Below are 19,842 nucleotides of genomic sequence, written 5' to 3'. Positions count from 1 at the left end.
CCAGGCAGACCTCTGTCACTACAAGTCTTTCCTCTTTTTTTGCTGCTGTCACTACAGCTAAAAAATCTTTCTTTACCACCAAGGTAACTAACGCACCCAACACAAGGCAGCTGTCACCCTATCATCACTAGGGATCACGGGTACTCCCCTCCAATGGTTCAAATCTTATCTCTCCAAGAAATCCTTCAGGGTGTCGTGGAAGGGTGAATGGTCCACAGCTCACCAGATGGTCACTTTGGTTCCTCAGGAATCAATGCTTGGTCCACTCCTTTCCATCTACACAACATCCTTGGACCTATTATACAGGCACACTCACTGCTATGCACTCAGTTACTCAGGTACTCAGATCTTTTTTCTCATTTCACCCAAATGATCCCACCACTGCTTAGCTTCATTGGGCAAGCTTGGGCTACAAGGTGATATGGCTGCTGGACTATGGACCCCCTAAAGTAGCCTTTGCCACCCCCTGTCCACCCCACGTATAAAATTCTAGTTCTGCCACTGATTGCAAATGGAACAGTGTACTTGAGGTCGACATTCAGTCTAACCAATACGTGCAGCCCTGGCTATTCTAACTTTAATGTACTTTTACAATGAAACGAAATATATAAAATGCAAAACCCTGCTTGTTTTCGTTTGGAAATATGAACATGTGATTCAGAAATGATTCACACTGATTAGCTTAAATGTATTATTACAAAATTAAATATGATATAAAACACAACCATATATTTTAGCACTACAAAACGTTTGTACAACATGAAATAAACATGAGAAAAAAAAAAATCCAGTTCAAAGACACTGATTTACTACAGTGTTGAGCAGTGCTTTAAGTGGCCCAAAAGAGATGCCGGTACTCTCTCTCTCTCTCTCTCTATATATATATATATATATATATAATCTTTTTTTTTTTTTTTTGCTGACTCGACTCCTATATTGAAGGGGTTTTATATTCAGCAGTCAACAGACGACCTTGTAAAAAATAATAAATCCTTTTATAAGTTTCTGGATTTGCTTGAGCTAGAAATAGCCACTGAACATAAATAAAATGTGCAAAAGGATTTTGAAAAAATACCATTGGAAAGGAAAGAGCTACTGTAGAGCTTTTGAACATAAATAAAATGTGCAAAAGGATTTTGAAAAAATATACCATTAGAAAGAGCTACTGTAGAGCTTTTGAACATAAATAAAATGTGCAAAAGGTAGATATGTGAGTAACATTTTCAGCATGGTTAAATGCTAAAACTAGTTGTTCAGATAGAAAGAGCTTAACATTTTTTTTTAAAATGACACCAAGACCATGTCTATGGGTTCAAGAATAACAAAATACTGGCCATTTTAAACTCGAAAGTAATTTATTTTGTCCTATTGTTTTCCATTTTGCGGGTGGTAAAACTACTGTGTAGGTGGTTCAAATTCATTTAAATTTCGCTCACTTGTAGTTTAGCAATTAAACTAAATGTCTATTACAATTTCAAGAATGTTTTCTGCACATCGCCTGAGGAAATCCGAAGTTGCGTCGAGGGGAACCAAACTGACAGCCGCGACAGCGGAGATTATCACGTACCTACAAGGCTTGCGTCTGACCTGCAGCTATCATTCTGGCTTGGTGGAATGTCAGCCAGCGAGTCCCCTGATTCTGACCGTGTTCTTTTACTACTCAGAGTCTAAAACAAGGAGGGCATATTAAGTGTTCATTGTATTTTCATTTTAACCGAGCAGCTATGGTTGCGCGTTTCACACACCTCTCCAGAGCACGTTGACACTGCTGACCGTCCGACGCATGCGCTTTTAACTTGTAAACGCAAGGGTGTATGGGTAATGTAGTCTCTGCTCTCGGTGGGACGAATTAGGAAGCGTACATTAAGGGCGCCCTGAAAAGCCGCAGCGACGCAAAGGATTCAATTAAACCTCTGATTTGAACAGATGTGCAAATGAGCGTTCCGGTACGCTAAAAGCACGTTCTGGGCGCACGGAGAGGTGGTGGTACGCTCAAGGGCTATTTTTAGAAGTGGCGGTACTGAGTACCGGGGCGTTCCGGCCCACTTAAAGCACTGGTGTTGAGATATATATACTTCATATGAATAATAAAGATTAATAAGTTGATCAGACCAAAAAATGGCAGTTAGATATATCCAAAGGGAATATTTTATGTTTGACCATCAGACACCGAAGGGGAGAGCAGCTGCACTGAGCCAGCGGCAAATTTCAGATGGACTTGCCAAGATGAGGCTGACCACAGATTGGAAGTTTATTCCTCTATTTTCTCAAATGAACAGCTCTTAAAACTACATTTTATGACATAGAAAGAGTAATATTTTACTAAAAATTGTGCAGGTTTTAAGCTCAATTGCCGTTGAAGCAAAATGCATTCTGGGATACTTGACAGTCACAATGTTAACACAAATCACCTCCTGATGAATCCTCGATAAAATGGGCGGATCAAGAATACATTCGGGGATGTTTTGTGAACTTGGGTTGATGTGAACTTTGAATTGGAACAGCTTGGGCTGCGACTGATGATAAAGTAAACAAAAACAAAAGTAAAGACAAGAACGCATACTGAAAAACGTCCAGGAGTGTCTAGATATAGACGGTTTCAGCAGCAACAACATAAATGGCATTTGTGGCTTAAACTCAAAGAATCAATAACAACAGTCCTTTTAGAATAGATTATTTTTAATAACAAGCTAAATAAATAAACAGTAAATAGTGCAGTTCAAAATCATAGCTAGAGGGTTATATTAATAATATAATATTAAAGTGTAAAATTCATAAATACAATGTTAACTACAGGTCCTTAAATTTGTGCATGGCTGCCAAAACCGCACAGCAGTAAAATGTAACTAAGTGTTGAACTATGTGAATGCCACTCTGCGGCACAACAGGATTTTAGGTTTGAGATTTGTGTACAGAACTTATCATGTACAGCGGGGAAAATAAGTATTTGACACATCAGCATTTTTACCTTTTTAAAGCTTCTACAGCTTAAGGCATAGGCATATAAAAGACAAAACACTGATTTTTCAACATCTTGTCTTTATTGGGACTATCAAATTAGTTAACTGTCCAAAGGACCAGGCATTACGAAACAAAAAAATGCTCTTAGTGAATCAAAATCGCCTTAAAATATAAGACAAAAAAATATTAGGCCTAGCCTATATAAGTTTAACAAAATATAAGGCCTAGCCTATACAGTGCAAAATATTTAGAGCTTGCCTATAGAAAGTTTAATTACTTAAGGGCAAATAAGGTAGATCAAAATCTTTTTTGATAAGAACGGCTATATGGGATAAAAAAAGAAAAAAATCTTCCATCAAGCAGACACATATTTTGCCTATGTGTCAACACAATCCAGATGGTAGCAGGCCAACAGCATTCCCCAGCACCATGGATAGCACTTTTCTGAAACACATGGGTAGCAGCAAACCAACCAAATGAAAACCAACATAGTGTAGCAAAAGGACTACAAATATATTCTAAATTTTACACAACGAATGTTAATTTTACCTTAATTGTTCTTCTTCTTGAATTTATACGTTTGTCTGTCTGTACTGCATCCAGGAGAGTTTTCTCTATCAATGAATACTGCCATCCAAAGCCAAAGCGCAGTAACTACACACCTGGTCGAAATTTAGATGAGGCTTGAAATGAGCTTTATGACTTTTGTCTTGTGACAAAGTATCCTGGGTTCAATTTTGTCCCGTTTCAGAGAAACAAGGATGTCAAAATTGCAGTAACAACAAAATCCATGCTAATACCAAGGCAAACCGCAGTAAGTGATTTCACTGCGTTCTGGCTTTGTTTCCCCGGCTTTGACACTGCAGATACTGCGGTTAACATTGACTAGGCAATATCCTCTGACAATAATGATATAATCCGATTCAGTTGCATTGGTGTTTGTTGATTCGAACATCTCTCCACTTTTTAAGCAGCTAATCCAATTGTATTGACAGGGGTTCCTCCTTTTTTGATAAGTTGATAAGAGTCTGGTAAAGATATATTGTTAGGCAAAGTTAGCGGCGCCCAGTCAACCTGACGAGCGCAGCCGGGCCGGCAGAAAGAACACTAGGTGAAAAAGTACACTTCCATAATGTAGCCACTGAAAGTGCTCTTTTTCCACGCACTAATTTTGTAGACTACTTAATATTAAAACATTTTGTTTAGTACTTCTTAAGCTAATCTTAAGAATATCTAAGTTTACAGAACTGTGCTACTTTGAGAGAATGAAATGAAAATTAACAAAAATGTGCATACTGTTAGTTACCACGTATAGTACATTTGAACACTGTAAAAATACTTTGCTGCCTTAAAAATTTGTCATGTCAACAGAGATGAGTTGTAACAACTTATAAAATATAGTTGAGAAAAGTCAACTTAATTTTATAAGTTATAACAACTCATCTGTAGTTATAACAACTCATCTCTAGTCAAGATAAATAATAGTAAGTAGAAATGACAAAAAAGGCAGCAAAGTATTTTTTACAGTGAAACAATAATGTCTTTGGGACAAACATGTTCTTCTATTTTTAAATTGTGTTAATTTTTAACTACTGTTTTTAAAGCAAAACTTGTTTAATGTAATTTTTTTAATTAATAAAAATTAATAAAATGGGTAAAATACTATTTGTGGTAACGGAGCATTTTTAGCATTCACAACATGTAAACATCAATAAAACTATTACAGTTATTAAAAACAATGAAAATGTATTAAGACGCATGAGAAAAAGTTGAATGAACATATTTAGTTTGTAGATACTGCACTTTGCTATTGCAAAAGTGTTTTAGTTGTTTAAGGTCATCCAAAGGCATAGTGCAGTATCTGCATTTTGGGTGTCAAAGGTCACATTGGTGGTCATGGTTTTTTTCTATAAAAATTTCTTCCTAACAAGGCATTAAAAAGCATAGGTGACGTCAGTTCTTGAATAAATTTCTCCACTGAGAGCAGAGCAAGGACATCTGTTACAATAGATGTTGCTTTGGTGTGGCCACGCAACATTTTCTTAGCTATTTCAGAATCTGGTCAAATTACTGGGGCTAACTTGTTACTGCAGTTGGTAGAACGATATACAGTGGCAAGAAAAAGTATGTGAACCCCTAGGAATAAACTGGTTTTCTACTGTGATTTGCCATAAAATGTGATCTGATCCTCATTTTAAGTCACAACAACACTCTTAGAAAGGATGTGTTAATTTTTAACACATATTTGTGCATTAAGCTTTTAACACATTATGTGTAATATTAACACATTATGTGTCATTTTGTGTTGATTTTGTGTTAAAATATAACACAAGTTGTGTTAAAAGTAACACAAAATGTGTTGTTTCAATAATAACACAGTGATGGGTGAATTCTGGGACAACGCATTTAGTGTGTCGTCCCAGAATCAACACTAATGTGTTGTTTTTAACATTCGTTCTAAGAGTGAATAAACAAACACGATGTAGCACACAAATAATTCTAGTTTCTTGTGTCTTTTTTTGAGAACCCCCATTAAACTTTCATAGTGCTGGAGGAAAATGTAAGTGAACCCTTGGATTTAACAGTTTGTTGAGCCTCATTTGGCAGCAAATACTTCAAGCAAGCGCTTTCAGTAGTTCTGAATCAGACCTGCACATCGTTCAGAAGCAATTTTTGCTCATTCCCCTTTACAAAACCGCTTTAACTCAGACACATTTGTAGGATGCCTGATGTGAACAGCTCTCTTGAGGTCATTCCACAGGTTAAGGTCTGGGCTTTGACTAGGCCACTCCAAATGGCGCATTTTGTTTTTCTTAAGCCAGTCTCTGTAGTGGAAGTTAGTTTATGTCCTGTTGCATCAACTAACTTCTACTGAGCTTCAACTGGTGGACAGCCACCCTGAAATTATCCTGTAGGATTTTTTTTAACTTAATAATTTATTTTACCCTCGATGATGGCAAGTGGACCAGGCCATGAGGCAGCAAAGCAAGCCCAAATCATGATGTTCCCTCCACCATACTTCACTGTTGGGATGATGTTTCTATGATGGTAAGCTGTGCCCTTTTTGAGCCATAGTATTTTTCCCCAAAAAATTCAACTTTTGTTTCATCAGTCCATAACATATTTTCCCAGTAGCACTGGGGTTTGCCAAGGTGCTCTTTTGCAAACTTCAGGCTCACAGCAATGTTTTTCGGGAGAGCAGCGGCTTCCTCTGTGGTTCTCTGCCATAGACATCGTGCCTGTTTAAAGACTTGCATATGGTAGACTCATGAACAGAGATGTGTGCCATTTCCAATGATGTCTTCAAGACTTTAGCTGTTACTCGTGGGTTCTTCTATACTATATTTAGTATTCTGCATGGTGTCTTAGGAGTCATCTTGGCTGTGCGCCCACTTCTAGGAAGTGTAGCTACAGTATTAAACTGTCTATATTTATAGACAATTTGTCTAAGTGTAGACTGATGGAGGTCTAAACATTTTGAGATTGTTTTTTATCCCTTTTCAGCCTTATGGAGTGCAACATCTCTTGATCAGATATCTTTTAAGAGCATGGTTCAGAAGAGCTGATGCTTCTTAAGGACAGCAATATTAAAATGTGTGAGTGTCTTAATATCAATCAAAGTTGCACTTAACCACACATTTAAACTCATTTTATTAATTGGACTCCACTTTGCCAGCTTCTGACAAAAAAGCTTTCAATAAAGTAATTAGTCCATGGACTAATTTGTTACATGGTATGTCATTGAGAGCAGATCGAGGGGAGCTCGCTGTGTGTGCGTGTGAGGTTAAAACAACTGTGTGTAGACGAGAGAGAGAGAGAGAGAGAGAGAGAGAGAGAGAGAGAGAGAGGTGAAATATGTTAAGCAAAAGAGGTTCCTAACGCCCTGCTAAGGAGAAAACTAAAATGGTGGAGGGAGTAATAGCAAGTTAGTTATGTTTAATTCTGTTTATTTCATACTGGCTCCAATGTATATCACAATCTGAATAATTTACTTATTTATTTATAGTATGAAGAGTCCCTGAGTATATGTTGCATGTTCTCTTATTTTTGTTTTTTGTTTTTTAAAGAAAAAACATCAATTTATGGAAAAAAATTATGGATTTATAGCGTTGAATTTATAATCAACAATATTGTTGTTTGATTTAATAATCATTATTCAACATGTTCGGACTGAGCAAAAACAATTTTAACAGAATAAATTGAATATTCACAAAATTTGTGGGTCTAGGTAAAAAAATTTCCTTTTCTGAAAACTATTGAAATGGATTTGTAGCGTTTTGGAAGGCTCTTCAAATGTAGTGGAGTAAAGAGTACAAATTCTCAATCAAAAATGTAGTTGAGTAGAGATGAAAAGTTGCTTATATTTTTGATACTCAGTACAAGTACAAAGTAGCCCAAAAAATGCTTAAGTACAGTAACGAAGTACATTTACTCAAGTACTTTACACCTCTGCGCTTCACGTCGTATTCTCCACCATGTGGCACAGAAAAATAAAATGCAAAAAGCTCTCTCTGCTTCGCCATCTACAAGTCTTAACCATGAGTATGTTGCGGTCTATTCTCTATTAAAAGTGCATCTTCGCTTTCTCGTGGCAACACTGACAAAATGACAAAATTTGCACCCAAATTACAGAGAAAATTCAACATGGCTGACTTCCTGTGGGGTTTGAGCTTCTACAAGTCTTAACCATGAGTATGTTGCGGTCTATTTTCTATTAAAAGTGCATCTTCGCTTTCTCGTGGCAACACTGACAAAATGACAAAATTTGCACCCAAATTACAGAGAAAATTCAACATGGCTGACTTCCTGTGGGGTTTGAGCTTGGCTTCAAGAGACTTTTATGTAGGTCTTGGGGTGATTTATGATCCTACCGCAATTTGAACCTGTATGTTTAACGCAGCGGGGGGCTGCTCTCTTGAATTTTTGAAGGTGGCGCTATAGAGACATTTTTACACCCCAATTTCTGAAGCCTATACCAAATGTGATTTCTTTCCACATTTGACACGTGTGCAACTTTTCATGACTTTTTGAGCTTGTTTAGGCCCTCAAAAATGTGATTCATTTAGTCATACTTTGCCGGGCTGCCACGGACACACCCTTTAATGAAAGGTCAAAGTTGTCGCCATTTATCATCACAAAAGGCCTTAAGGTTAGACTGACCAAATAAGATATAGTTTAATCTCTAAGAGCACTAAGTCAGAGCGTAAAACATTGTATTTTCTGCTGCCTCTAGGTGGCGCTATGATTGTAACTGAATATTGTCATGTTGATTTGTTCAGGCCGGGACCCTTAACAAATGTGTGAAGTCTGGGGCAGATAGGATAAGTATGCCTGAATAACAACAGCTTCATGTTTAATGGTGAAACATCACACTTTGCCAGGTTGTCACAGACATGCCCTTTAATGAAAAGTCAATAAAATCCCTAGAGTTTGTTAAATTATGAAGCCTGGAAATGCCAAAATTTGCACAGAAATCATAGAGAAAAATGTATAATTTTCTGTGGGCTTTAGAGCTTGGCTCCAGGAGACTTTTTTTATAGGGCTTGGGGTAATAGATGATCCAACCAAATTTCGAATCTATACATTTTTTGTGGCGGGAGATGTTCTCTTGAAATTTTGCAGATGACGCTATCAAGCCATTTTTACACACTCAATTGTGCAACTTATACCACATGCAGCCCCACCGCTCCCATAACGCGCATCACGCGCTGTGCGTAGGGCACCAGGTGCTGAGAGGGCACCAAAAATAGCCTAATGAAAAAAATTATAATGGTGATAGAATTTCATTAGCCTATAGAATTATTGGCACTTTTCATCCATGTATATGTTACAAAAAAGGGGGAACGGGATAATTTAATTGCTCTAGTATAGAAAGTATGCCCCCCAGCCTTTGATGGTCCGTGCCGGTTGATCGCGCGGGCGCCTGACGAAGTTTGACAGAGGCCGTTTTTCAATTCGAAGGCTGCAGCCTCCAGAGGTCGCATTTCTAGGCTGCAAACGTCATCAAAACTTTCTTATTTCGTAATATTAACGATTATAAAATGTACTATTATTCTTAGTAAATAGTAAATTGTTGTAATATGCTTATGACTTGCTAATGTAATGTTCAGTTAATTGAAATAAACCAGGCTTGGTGACGTATGCAGCCTGCATATGCAACCTCGTGCAGGCTGCAGCCTTCGGATTAAAAAACGGCCAGACAGTAGGCAACTTTTGGAAAATGGCCCCGAAAAAGACAGCAGGAGTCAGGATCGGAAAAAAGAAAAAAGAAGAAACTGCGGGATGATGCCCGTGCATCACTTGCAGGTAAGTCCATCATGTTTAATCTTTCCTAAATAAGGGAAATGTGCCTGGGCTGCAGCTGTTGCTAATCGTAATGCGCCTCGAACTTGCTGTGCTTACATTAATGTTAGCAAACTATGTTGTTATAATTTATAACTTCAGTGCAAGCTAAATTGACATTTTACTGTAAAACATGCATTTTACAAATAACTGACGCCAGCTGTTACTTTCTTTACTACGTTTCTTTAGATATTAAGCTGTAGTTTATTTTGTGGTTTATTTTGACGTGACGGTACATTCTCAGTAAAAGTTAACGTTAGCAATCAGTGCACATGGTAGGCTAACAATTCATGACTCTTAAATATATATAAATATAAAATGTCATCATGTATGATATGAAGCAAACATTACTGTGACACTTAGCTCTCTAAATCTTTGTTTTATTTAAGAATATAAAGTATTCTTGTTTAATTATTAATGTTTTTTTAAGGTAATTTATTTAAAGTGACATTGCACTTGGTAAAAAAAATTCTGGATTATTTTGATTTTTTTTAATGTATTTAAGTTTGGTATTTCTTTTCTATTTTGCTATTCTATAAAAGTTTGCACTTTCAAATGTGTAGTGTGTGTTGGCTAACGCTGTGAAGATTTTACTTTCTGCTATTAAGTTATATGTTTGGTAATAAAAAGTTAAACTGGCAAAAACATTTTTTTTTCTCAGGGTCGGGGTGGGGGGCATTATAAAGGAATTATGCTTAGGGCACCAAAATGGCTAGCAGTGGCACTGACCACGTAAATTTTTGCCACTTCTGACACGTGTGCAAATTTTCATGAGTTTTTGAGCATGTTTAGGCCCTCCAAAATGTGATTAATTTTGGAAAATAATACTAAACTGAGCAAAAATAAAAGAGCTTTGCACCGACGGTGCTCGGACCCTAACTACAAGTTATACGATTGTACTGTATGTGTTTGAGGAAATACAGACACGTTGTGCTTTCAGTCATTTTTTCTCTCTGTTTCTCGCACTAAATGGCGGTGTCGTGGTTGGATAGTGCAGATAAAGGGGCGGTATCATTATAATATGATCCTCTTACTACGTTACGCTGGGAGCGAAATCTGAGTTACCTATTTTTTCACATGCTTGCAGAGAGAGCATTACCAAAACAAAGTTAAAGGGTTGCTATTTTTCATGTTTTCTGGGTTGGTAGAAGCAAAGTTGGGGACTCAATTATACCACTTAAACATGGAAAATATGGAAACAATAAGATTTTCAAGGAATGTCCCCTTTAAATCCTACACTCTAAAAACCGTTGGGTTATTTGTTTTACCCAATAGGTGGGTTAAACATATTGGGTTGTTCTGTTGGGTTGTTCCTAGCTTTTATTGGGTTATTTCCATAACAACCCAGAGAGTTGGGTTAAAATCGGGCTCACGTCACTCATTTTGAATTTCAACGGTCAACGGGTGCCACACCTGAGTGCGGACAGACACGAGAGGTACATTTTAAAATATATATCTCTGTGTAATGTTTTATTTTGCTACAAGTGTCTTTAAGCTCTAACACACAGTAAACTATCAGTCACGTTTAAATAAGTGCACTCTGGAAATGGCTGGGTTATTTTTTAACCCAAAATGCTGGGTTGAGTCTGTTGGGTTGTTTTGCTGGGTTATTTTTTTACATTTTAAACACTTTTTGGGTAGTTTCAGTTTTCTAGGTGTTGGGTTAAAACTGCTGGATTATTATGTTGGGTTGTTTGAAGAGGCTCATGTGCTTCGCGCCCTTGATGTTTGAATGTGCTGCAGCAACGGTCGTCGTGAAAGGACAGAGTCACTGGAAGCAGTTGTTTCAAGGTATGTTTATATGTTTTTGTGAACATTTCATGAATATAAACAAGATGATAACATTTTGCGAGACAGCAACGTGTTAATTTATACAGACTAAGACGACGGGTGTAATTTGGAGGAATGAAGACTGTTACCTTAGATCGCTATTTACACAAATTGACTTGAATAATCGTTCTAAGATGTTTGATATGGCATATTAATAAAATTAATAAAATCTGTGTTACAAAATCCCCATCACACGGTTGATTACGTTAACTCATGACAATTTCTGTAAGCCTTTAACAAAGCGAGTCAAAACCGGTACCGAGTCGACCTCCGCAACCCCCACTTCGGCTTCTTGTGTCACACACGCGCACAATTTTCCCTTTCCCAGCTTAACAAGCGATAGCGACGCTGGTAAATTAAATTTAGTGACAAACGAGTTGCTTTCTTGTCATTCGATATGTAAAGACAGACCGTGAGGCGCGAGCACGTTGCGGCGGAGGATCACGGAGCCGCCGTCTACTCTGTCACTGAGGCAGGGACATGCAGCACATTCACTTCACAGTCGGTACGGCAGGTAACGCGTTGATAAATGAAAACGAAACAGCGTTTCCAAGAACCGGTGTCTTGTATGTATATTGCTGGTTCCTCTCTTTTAAAATGAAACAATAATTTAAGTGTTTGGACATGAACTTGAAAGACGGAGGCTGCGTGGAAGTGACTATCGGTTAACAAACATGTATGTGTTATATGAAATTAGATGTGTTATTGAGTCGTATTTAGTTACTATTTTATATTCATTTTATAATATTTTTGGGTTGTCTCCTGTGATTTAAAATTTATATTGACCAACCCTCTGATCTGTGGCTGATACTGTAACAGAGATGTTATGTTTTTTGCAGATTTGATTAGATGTGATGTTGTTTTCCAATTCTTTTTTTAGAGTGTGCAGAGTTTTAACCTCCATCCATTGATGAGGCTAGCAAGACCTTCATACAACTTCAGCCAGTAAGTATAACATTTAATAATTCCTATTTAAAATGTATTGGGAATGTCTTAATTATCTGCTACATTTTAGTTCTGCAGCACTTTATTCTTTATAGTCAGATCATCCTATTTGTCAGTCTGTGTGGTTTGCAGCCTTTGTTGTTGGCACAACAGTTAAAGGAGTGTAACACCAAAGTCTTATGTAAACTGACAACAGGCCATTGCATTTTTGGGAAAAAAAATCTCACACGTGGTGGTAATGCGGCCAGGGATGCAAAAGAAAGCCTTATAATTTTTATAAAATGTATAATTCACTTGGCCCACATGGTTTTCTGAATACTTAAATTTGATAATTCAGTTCTGACCACTAAAAGTTTTTTCCTCTTTTGTAGATTGCAACAAATGTGGTGGAATTTCTTCTCTGGACAGAATCCTCAAAACCCTTTCCTTTCGTCCTGGCCATGGGAAACATGCAGCAGATCTCTCAATCTTTTTTCTCAATCAGTCTCTCTGAATACGGAAGTGACTAAAACTGCAATTCGGTCAAGATGGCGATGGCACGCACCGCCTACTTTAAGCTTCAAAAATGCTTTTCACAAACCAATGGGTGACGTCACAGACACTACTTGCATATTTTTTACAGTCTCTGGTTTGAAGGCATTTTAAGTGCTTGAAAATAAATACCCCAGGCAATGTGCTTCTATGGGAATTCCTGTAGTCTGTCATTTTTCAAATGGATGAATCCTCTGCTGTTCGATTCCTTTGTACATCTTTGTCCGCGACGAGTAACTTTGATAAATGAAGTATTTTTTAGTGAAATACATTCCATTCTGTGAAACTTAAAACATTTGTTCTGTAAAAAAACTTTACACATCTATGAATGATTTTACTTTTAATTTAACAATTACATTGTTTCTTTTCTTACACTGCCGAATTGATTCAACCTGTTACAATTTTACTTTAATGTACATAATTTATGATATTTTATAAATATATTTATACTTGGGTCAGTAAGCAGTCCTTTAAATGATTTTGCAATTTACAACTGTAAAAATGCAAGAGTTTGTAGTTATTTTGCAGTCAAATAAACATTTATTTGCTATTAACAATGGTCTTGATTTACAATTAAGCCCATGATAAAAATAACCCAGCAAGAATAACCCAAAACCCAGAATATTAATCCCATAAATGGTTAAAATGACTACATGTTGGGTTTTCTCAACAACCCAACCTGCTGGGTTAAAATGTGTTACCCAACGTGCTGGGTTACTTTAACCCAACATGTGTTCTGTCCAATATTTACCCAGCGCTGGGTTGCCAATTGGGTTGTTTTTAACCCAACCATTTTTAGAGTGTGTACAAAAACGCTGTTGTCTAGTTTTTGTCCGTTACACCTGTTCCATTGATTAACTTACCGATGTCAAAACGCGTTTTTAAGCCATCATAAACGTAAAGAGACAATTTATTTTAATACTAAACAGCACCAACAGCATGATCCCCTACGAAAATGAATCATTTCTTCTTTTAGTAGTATAACGTTAGTTTCATGGCGTATTGATTGCCATATTGCTTTAACCATGGTTTCTGTAACAGACAATGTTTTTTGGTTTAAAGTGTAGTAAAAAACGTTTTTTAACTTTTGGGATGCAACCGGCTGTTTTTTGCTCCAAATATTTTTTTTATATACATGTGTTTATTGTATATGTGTTATATTTAAATCTGCAGTCGATTAGTAAAGATAGCGCCTGTTTGAACGTTTGCTTAGTGAGATTCGGTAGGTATGAGAACCAAAGCATGAGCGGACGTCAGTGTTCACTCGCCCCGCTGACCACCGCCCTCTCTGGGCTACATCTCTGACAGATTCCCTGGCTCTCATGTTGGCCTTGTTTGTTTTTGATGGTCAAAATGAGATCAAATCAGCAGTATTTGGTGTCATGATGAAACTATTAATTGTTTTCTTATTCATATTTAGTGTCTTTTGTGTTTGTTATTGTTTTGACGCGAGGTGAAAGTTAATAAAACTATAATTTTATAATGTTACTATGCTTTCCCATTTATTCTTAACGCGATACGAGCACTCGATTATTATTACACTTTGTTCTTGTCAGTACTATATAAAACGGTTATTTATCAGTGTCAGAGAGATGTTTTTGCATGCTGCTTTTAAATTTATCAGTGGCGATATCTCATAACATGTTTTAATAGTCACGTCACGATAAAATAAATGATCAATGTCCACATTTAAAAGCTGCGGTGCTTACCTGCAGTTCCACAGTGTTTTCGCGTTCTGATAAGAGATATTGCTTCAGAAAAAATTAGTTTACATTCCTCTTTCCAAGTGTTAATCGTCCACACGATGTGACAAGACATAACTCCCATTAAAGGTGCAGTGTGTAATTTTTAGAAGGATCTCTTGACAGAAATGCAAAATAATATACTAAACTATATGATCAGGGGTGTATAAAGACCTTTCATAATGAACCGTTATGTGTTTATTAACTTAGAACGAGACCTTTTTATCTACATACACTGAGGGTCCTGTTACATGGAAGTCGCTGATCTTTGACGGAATAGTCGCTTCCGATTGGGATTCACAGACTGATTTACGAGCTATAGGCTTGTCGCGATAGTCTGTGAAACGGTGATTACTGGTGCTTCAGCCTCTCACCGGTTAGATAACTTGCCCACCGTGACACCGTCTTTCAACATCGTTTTGATATTTTCTTGTAATTAAATCATTTAGTTTCGTTAGAGAGAGCAAACACTTACAACTGAATGGTCTTACTCGTTTTTGTTATAATATTTATTGGGCCGGGCGTATGCAAGCGCTGCATTTAAACAGTTGCGTGATTCAAAAGTGAAAGTAAAATGCGCACGTCTGCATGAGCATTTATAAGCCCCTCCCACACGGTGATATCGGTATCATCGGATTTGTCATGTGCTGATTAACAGGTGGGAAAATTCTGTCACCGCAGCAACCCTAACGAGCTAGTGAACTAATGAGACAGCGCATCTGTGTTTGTCCGTGTTTGCGTGCAGTTTTTCCATTCAGAGATGAGCCTGTTTAAAGGACCTCCATTCACTAGGTGGCGGAATGATACAAAAGGTAAAGCGGTTACTGTGCCGTTATCAGTAGAATATCGCATAGCTCTTAGCCAATCAGATTCGAGAACCAGAAAGAACTGTTGTATAAATTAATATATCAAACATGTTAAAGTGCACAGAAACCATGCAACAGGAAGAAGCTGTTTTTCTCTTGGTTGATGCAAGTATTTTTGTACAGTATTGACACACTAGCTAAGTTTCCATCCACTTGTCAATCGAATTATCTGAAGTTCGGTTAAAAAACTTATGCGAATAAAGCTGGTGAAAGTGTGTTTCCATCCAACGGCTTTAAAGCGAATAAAAACCTGTGCGTAATGACGTCACATGCTGGTTTGCGATCAAATTGGTATATCGAATTGATTTGAGACATTTGAAGGTGTTTCCATTCATTTTCGCACTGAATCGCACAATATTCAAGCAAACATTTGCGAACAAAGTTTTGCTAGACAAATTTGCGGCATTTCACAAGTTATAAGTGCTTATGTGCCAGCTGAGCTGATAGCGACATATCAAGCTATAATAATAAGAAAATTACGTTAACATCAAATTGCTATGATGATGCAGATGCATAAATGCCCAACGACAACGGAGGCATTAACGTGAAATGATAGTCCGGATCAATTCTTAACGTAAATAACAACGAAAAAATATCTTTAGAGTTGTTAATAAGCCAATAAAGCTACAAGGGTTCTTTGGCCGAGGATCCATCTCCTCAAGGTCGAATTTGCTTTTATTTTCCCTCCGGCACCGTTGCGAGATAACTCTCTTTTTTGAAACACGTATCGCTGTTTGAGCGCCTCATTTGCTCCAGAGGACGTCCCACGGCTTGTCATAACCATTGTTGGACATTTCCTTCGCGAGTTCCTGATAAATTATGGCATTTCTTAAATTTTTGCTATCTAAAATAGAGCTGTAATCGGGCATGAAATGACCGGAGCCCGACAGAATGCAGCCCGAACCCGAAAGTACATTTAGATTGACAGCTTTTTAAAAGCCCGAACCCGTTTACAGCCATACATTATTTAAATTTGCGCACACAAACAGCTTTTATCAAGAATGAGTAATTTACACAGGTTTTAACATTATTTATTAATGACTAACTGGGCTACACGTCACTTAAGTTGAAACAAAGAAAAAAAGTCATCTGTAACATCGTAACATCTCGTTCTAAATAGGCATATGCAACATTATAGGCCAACATGCCAATAAAAACAATTATTTCTTAACGGATTAAATTAAGATAATACATTCTGAATAAGATGGTTGGGAATAACGAAATTAAGATAAAGGTTCCGTGGTATTTGCTTCGGCACTTTCTTCACATTAATGCCAACATTAGTCTATATCCTCTGTCTAAATTATGTATTTAAAACTAGGTAATATTTAGTTATACATTAAAAAACCTTTACTCACCAAGATTGGGCTACATTTTTGTTGAGGAAATTATTAAATCCACTGTAAATGGCTTCAGCGTGGTCCTGCGCTTAGGCATTTAGCAGCAGCATTGAACTTGACCGCTCATTTAGCCTACCGTGCAAAGGCGGAGCACGAGCCCGTGTAAAATGTTAGAAATGAAGCCCGAATCCGACCGAACCCGTCGGGTTCGGGCAAAGATCTTCAGCTCTAAAATAGCCGTTATTTTCTCTGGTAAATTAAATTTAAAATTAATCTCGTCTCGTCGTTTGTCCACTTACATCTGACTTTGTTGACACACGCCATGTGTGCCACCAGAGCGGAAATGACCTAAAACTTTTTCTTCTTTGCAACCATAAAAGGACCTAAACCTTAATCGCAAATCATTATTTATTCGGCAAATAACGTTTCCATCAGCGTTTATCGGATAAGCCATATATCGATCAAGATAAAATCCGATGAGATCGAACGTATTTCTTTTGAGTCGATATTCATGAAATTCAATCGAATTTTACTGTTTCCATAACGCATTTTTCATTCGATATCACTTAATTCGGATAAAAACATGTGGATGGAAACATAGCTACTTTTACTCTTATGAATATTGTACTTGTGATTTCTAAAAGTTATTTTTTTGTTTGTTTATTTTGTGTTACAGGAAACTTCCACCTACAGTAAGCAGATGCTGAGGCCCAGATTTCCATGCTAAGCACTCCAAGGCTCATCATGCTCGGTATGATCCCAGCACTCAACATAATAGATGTCAATTTAAGGGGTTACTTCATCTATAAAGCGTATTTGTATCAAGTCACTGTGTGTGAACAAAGTTTTATGTCATCTTGTGCGTATATTCCAAAATTCTCTAGTGGTTATTGATCTAATAGGAAAGAAAGAGGTAGTTATGTAGGGCTAGTGTTTTCAATTAATTTTGCTTATGTAAAATAGTAAACCATATCAGATTGAATACTGTGCAATGTCAACTTTTATTTAATATTTTTTAGGAGAGTCCAATCTGAGGGCAAAAAATGGATGCTTTCCATCGAGTGCAGAGTTCTCCTCCAATTGAGTGACCGTTGTGATTTCGCTTCTGCTCTAGCCTTTTTGCGTCATACTATGTATGAGGCAGCCACTACATTGGGATTTATCCAGAGGTAAGCACTTATTTGTTTTTTTATATAGTTTTGACTAAGAATTCAATTCAATTTTTTTTTTTAAATGAACTGTTGTCCTATTGTTAAATATCAAACATTTAATTTAACTCACCATGCAAAAGGTAGAAAAGCAGCACAGCTAGTCTAATACAGTGGCAACCGGTGACTTCTTTTTCCGAGGGCGTTTGTCACAACATGTATGTAGCCCATCATGTGTGTGGTTCGTCGTTTCAAAATATGTGTTTGGTGCGTCGAGTGAAACAATACTTTTCCATTCACAAATTAACAAATATTTACCATAAATTTCACTGTTGTATCACTAACTGTAAACATGGTATTGTGGCAGAAATTTGGGATATTCATGTATAATTTTATAATAGTAATAATGTAGACAGTTATTAAATATTAGATTTTACTCCACAAACCACCAACAGAGCATATCAAAAAAATAAAATTGTTTATTTAAAAGTAAAACACTGCGAAGTAAACTTTTATGTATATGTCATCAACCCATCTGTCTTGTTTTTACATTAATAGTCAATTTCTTTCATTACAGGGTAGAGTCCAGCCCATGAAGTCAACTAGTTCATGTCCAGATTTAAAAGAATAATATTTCTGAAAAAAAGGTCTTGGAGAAAAACAATATTCAGGTTTGAAATCCTGCTGTAAATGTAAATCATTTAACTTTTATGCATTTGTAATTTACCAGAAACTTTTTAATAAATATTGATTGTTTTGTATGTTCAGAAAGTGTTGAAATTAAATGAAGCATTCACAGAAAAATGTTAACATATTTAAAAAAATGTATATGTTCAGAAAAGTTTTGAGATGTTCACAGAAAAAATGTAACACAAAAAAAATGTATGCTATGCTATTTTTAATTTATGAATTTTTGTAATTTAAAGTGATAAAATAAATGGCATTTTTGTGACAAACAGTGTCTTCATTTTACACAAAATAAATGCAGTAATCCCTATTACAGTAGTAGTTATGAAATACAGTACTGTGATTATTACTTTAAAAGAGTTTACAGTAATTTTAATTTTACTGCAATTACATTTACAGTAAGAATACTGTGAAATGAAATACAGCAACTTACTAGCTAATTGCTGCCAGCAAGTTACTGTATTTTTCACAGGATTCTTTTTACAGTGAATCCTAAACCTAAATCTAACATGCACACTAATCTTAATCCTGCAATCTGATTGGTTAATGAAAATGTTGATCCAGGACCAACAATGGTGTTGATCCAGGATCACATCTTACTTGGTGAAATCACGTTCACCATACTACGTACTGTACCCAGTGGAAAAGCCCTAAAAAGTAAGCTGCACTGTAAACCCGAATAAGTTATATTTTGAGTTCTTGCATATGAAACATTTTAATTACTACACAGTTATATTTTGAGTTCTTGCATATCAAACATTTTAATTATATTTTGAGTTCTTGCATATCAAACATTTTAATTACTACACAGTTATATTTTGAGTGCTTGCATATCAAACATTTAAATTACTACACAGTTATATTTTGAGTTCTTGCAAATCAAACATTTAATTTACTAAACTTGTGTATTTTAAGTTCTTGCACCTCAAATATTTCATTATCTAAACTTGTGTATTTTGAGTGCTTGCAAATCAAATGTGTCATTTACAATACTTTTCTATTTGAGTTCTTGCTAAGCAAATTTTTTATTTTCTATATCAAGTTAAATCAACTTCTAAAATCTTTATCAAAATTCTTCAGCAATTTCACAGAAACAAATTACATGAGTAATACAATTTTGGCAATTTATTTTACAAAAGGATTCCTCCACAGCAAATTTCATACATTTAAACTAGCATGAGACAGTTGCATTAAACATCTCTCTTAAATTTACAAATGTGATACAATCTGCAGTCAAAAATTAAAGTCTGTTTAGCAACCAACATAAGTAAAGTTACCCTTTTAATGGGTTCAAGGTAACATAACTGTTTAACAGCATTTTCAGGGCTTAAAGTGAAAAAAAAAATCCTGAGCCTGAACTTTCTGTGGCTCAACCAGGACTTTTACCAAGCCCATTTTTTCTATCAACCAATTCTATGAGCAACAGCACAGTCATATTTTCAACGCATTT

The 19,842-nt window shown here is 36.3% G+C and overlaps 1 protein-coding gene and 1 long non-coding RNA gene across 5 annotated transcripts in view; one reads left to right on the top strand and one right to left on the bottom strand.

Moving 5' to 3' along the window:
* kif6 (kinesin family member 6) overlaps window positions 1-19,842 on the bottom strand; it is a 283,602-nt gene that overhangs the window by 217,642 nt on the left and 46,118 nt on the right. The window lies entirely within an intron of this gene.
* Window positions 15,773-18,469, top strand: LOC129418314 (uncharacterized). Its single transcript, XR_008636099.2, has 3 exons — window positions 15,773-17,308; window positions 17,577-17,726; window positions 18,283-18,469. It is a non-coding gene; the product is annotated as an uncharacterized lncRNA (long non-coding RNA).

This window comes from Misgurnus anguillicaudatus, chromosome 7 (genome assembly GCF_027580225.2).
Source record: "Misgurnus anguillicaudatus chromosome 7, ASM2758022v2, whole genome shotgun sequence".
NCBI lineage: Eukaryota > Metazoa > Chordata > Actinopteri > Cypriniformes > Cobitidae > Misgurnus > Misgurnus anguillicaudatus.
Note: the sequence above shows the minus strand (reverse complement) of the source record. Positions and strands in the feature narration are given on the sequence as shown.